The sequence below is a fragment of the Kryptolebias marmoratus genome, linkage group LG16 (assembly GCF_001649575.2).
Source record: "Kryptolebias marmoratus isolate JLee-2015 linkage group LG16, ASM164957v2, whole genome shotgun sequence".
NCBI classification, from domain to species: domain Eukaryota; kingdom Metazoa; phylum Chordata; class Actinopteri; order Cyprinodontiformes; family Rivulidae; genus Kryptolebias; species Kryptolebias marmoratus.
Genome location: NC_051445.1, coordinates 25,268,703 through 25,272,826, shown reverse-complemented (window position 1 = coordinate 25,272,826; position 4,124 = coordinate 25,268,703).

Below are 4,124 nucleotides of genomic sequence, written 5' to 3'. Positions count from 1 at the left end.
ATCAAAATTAAACGAAATAAACATTTGAGTACATATGAGTTTGTATGTAATGTATGAATATAATATACAAGTTTCACTTTTTAAATGGAATTACTGAAATCAATCTACTTTTTCATGATATTCTAATTTTATGACCAGCACCTGTATAACTCAGCATGTCCTTTCTCAGCACAAGTTGATTTTACTTTAAAACTCTGGCATGAAATGTGGTGGTCGATCTGCATTTCTGCAAGGAACTAACTGTACACTGATGACAGATAGTTTTTCATAATTTTTTATGAAATAACTGTAAAAACACTCAGCTTTCCTAAAAAGAGAAAACTCAAAGGCTTGACTCCTGCCTTTAAATGTGCTAAATTTGATTGACAGCATGTCACAAAAGTGCTGGTCGCACAACTCTAACTTCAGCTGTACTTTCAGCTTGTCTTTTTTCACTGTTGCTCTGCCTTTGTGGCTCCAAACCACTGAATCCCCAGATGTAATTATGCCTGCACTGGCCTCTGCTGGTCAGCAGGTGATGGACAGTAAAACTCTCCTAGCACCTGTTTCCTGGAAACACTCGAGTGTCGTTAATCTGCTGGTGAGAGATCTTAACAACGTTACTTCAGCACACTGGACGGATAAATCAACAGAGCAGCGCAGTGTCTCATCCAGGAGTGAGATTTTTAAAAGGTCCTGGTGAATTCTCCTTCAGTCCCGTACCTGAGCTGGGATGGAAAGTCAAAAACAGACCAGGGACTGAGTGATTAAAGCATGGAGAGATTTAACAGAGCTTGAGTGGATCCATTAAAAAAAAAAAAGACTAACGGACAGAAAGATGAAGGAATGGAGGAATGGGAGGAGGAGTGGATGTTTGAAGGAGCAGATGGAGAGATGGGCTGGTGAAAAGGGTGGAACCGAGAAATGGAAGAATGTTTGTAAAAAGCTGCTCATACAGACCTCAGGCCTCAGTGAGAACAACTCTGTGATGTTGTTGGAAGAAGGATGAATAATGCAACAGACACAGTCATTTTCCCACATCAACAGCAACAACAATAACATTCAGCCGGTGTGATTTCATATAATTTCTTTATTCCCCTGCCCCCTTTTTCTCCCTTTGTGATGTGCCAGACGTATGCGCATTACAAAGAGAGGCAGGAAATGGCTTTCCACTTGAAAAAAATGAGAGCAGATCTTGACACTGTTACAAGTCGAACCTTTGGCTGGGAGGGACCTTAGAGACACAGGCACTTTTTGCAGATTTTCATCAGAACATGAGCTTTTCTAATTAAACATGCCCACAAGGAGCAATCATTCTGCTGTGTGTTGTTATTATTTTGTATTTGAGTCAGTCAGATGGTGCTACCATGTAGAAAAAATTATTGTTTTCCCCAAAGCAAAAAAAACCCCAAAAGCTTTCTGGTTTGAGTCCAGCCTTGTTGCGTCTCTCCCTCTCTTTTTTGCTCCTACTCTTTGAACTAAAGCAACATCATTTTTTAAATGCACTCTTGTATTATTGATGGATTTCTGCTCCACTGTGGTTTGCATTAATAGCTTGAATGCCTGTATGGTTGCATTTAGTGCATGGACACACATGGATACACACGATCACACAAAAAAACGCTTTCAGGCATTATTACTTGGGCGCACACTCATGCTAACTCACACACACATTAAGTAAATGGTAATGTACACAGGTGCAGTCTTTAGGGAGGTTGCTTTTGCTCTCTCATCAGTCACTCGTAATCACTTCCCTTCCAGTCCAGTAAATCACCGTCTTTTACTGATACATTAATAGGATGCATGTTCACAACTCATAGCCGGGGAAAGTTTGACCACCACCAGGAATACATTATAAGCTCCTGCATCCATACAGCCCCACAGTCAACACAGTCAACTCACAGACAGGAAATATTGTCTTATAAATGTCTACTTAGTTTCTGAAACGTATTTGTGCTTTTTAATAGGGTTTTAAGCTGTTTACGACATATGGGTGAGAGTGGAGTTATTGGTCACATGGGGGTGGGGGGTGAGGGGCTCCTGTTGGACTGTGGATGTTGGCAGGTTGCACGACTCCACCAAACTGGTCCTGGGGAGGTCCCAATGACCTGTTTTACACCAACACTGGTGCCTTGTTGTAAAAGCAAGAGGAAGCCGAGTCACAACTTGAGTATTTGTTTGAAGCTGGTGGAAAAAGGCCTTCTGTGGCAGGGCCATGTGAGCGTTCTGTGCTGCCTTGTCTGGCGGGAGTGCAAATGTGCAGAAAAAACAGGCAACGGTGTCTTTATATAGACTTGAGATTAGTGCCCAGGTTCTGGTAAAAAAGAGAGCTCCTAATACCACCGGGAACTACATTCTCCTCTTACTCCGTTGGATGGAAATAGTTTTTTGTCACTCGTGTTTGAATGCTTTAATTGGACGTTAAGGGGCTTCCAGAGAGAGGTGTGATATAGTGTTAAAACTGCTCACAAATCACATATTTCTCACGTCTGCAGAAGTTCAAATTTTGGCTCTGGCTCTCCCCTGCTGTAGCACGCATGTTGCTGCTGCATTCGAATTTATACAACACTATCCTGAATTAGAGAGGGGAAAAACTGTCCGAGTGAAATGGCAATTCTGTAGCTGTAGAGTTTGCTAAAACCTTGAATTTTTACCTGTCCCTGTAACAACAAAGGCGGCTTTGCTCATGCAGCGTGTGTCAGAGTGATGGATGGTGTAAGTGTGTTCCAGGATTATGTTTTATGGAAGTTAAAGGGCCCTGGGGTTGGTCTGTGGAGCACATAATCTCAGTCAAAGTTGGTCTGGATGAACCAAGACTTTATTATTAAACACCTACGGAGGACCTAAAGCTGCTGTAGAACCCTGAATGTCCAACTTAACACTCTGAGTGCTCTCGTCACACGTCCTTGCCATTTGAGCATGAAATTAAAATGCTTCTCAAGAATTCATTCACTACCAAAAACGTGAAATTGGGACTACATCATTATGCTCTGATTCATTTGAATGGATAATCTTTGATACATGTTATTGAGCGATCTTCTCTTATCACTTTTTCCCCACAAGTTTTTTATTTTATCTTTGAAAAGAGAGTTGTAAAAAAGGGCAATACTTTTGGCAATAGGTTTCAGGTTTGATGGCACAAGTGAGAACTGGCTATAAATGAGGTGGTATTCATTTCATATGTGGAGTTGGACTACCAAGTCTCAAGAAGCAGAGCAGGAAGAGAAATGCAGACCCCGGGATGTTCATGGAGGCCTCACTAGATGCTCCAGGGGCCCAGAATCTGGTTCCACAGCTCTGGGAACTGTTAAAAGAACAATAAAAAGTTCCATATTGACAATTTTTTTTAACTTTTTAAATTTATAAATCCTGGTTAATGCTCATGGTGGATGCATTACTGATTTAAACATGGAAAGTGGTTGCTTCTCTCCAGATAATAGTTCACTTGATAAAAACAAACAATCCCAAAATAGCAATAGATTTTTATTTATTTATTTATTATTCTGTCAGGTGTACTATACATGATGTGAACTGTACATCTTGGTTTGAACATGATGAAGGGAAGTGTTACATTTTAACAGTAAATACAAAATTAAAAATATGTTTAAGCAGACGTTTATCAGTGATACTGATACATTTATTTTATATGTGAGTCACTTGTAATGAGCAAAACAACAACTATGAAAAACTATAATTTCTTATTTCTGTTTGACCACTTTCATATAAATGTGTTCAGTCAGCAGCAGCAGTAGGCAGCTTTAAACCTGCTCTGTACTGACATGCTCAGCACCAAACTGAGGGCCATCAGAGCTGGTGAGCATTTAACAGCACGTAAGGACACAAACATTTCTGTCTGGAGCTTGGTGACGGAAAAAGCAGCGTGATTATTGGGCCCAGAAATTCCAATCTTTATTAATTTTAGTCAGAATTTAAAGGATGTGAGTTCAGTGGCTGGAGTTTAACAAAAAAAAGCCTTAAAGTAGATGTGACATCATTGTCTCTGGAATAATGACAATCTGCTTTATGTTTTGTGCTCATCTGTTATAATCTGTGGGCGCTACGAAGGAAGGGAAACCTGCTCTGGGAAGGTTTTTTTTCCCAGTAAAGCAGAGGTTGTGGAGTACGTCTGAGCTATTTAGTAAAAG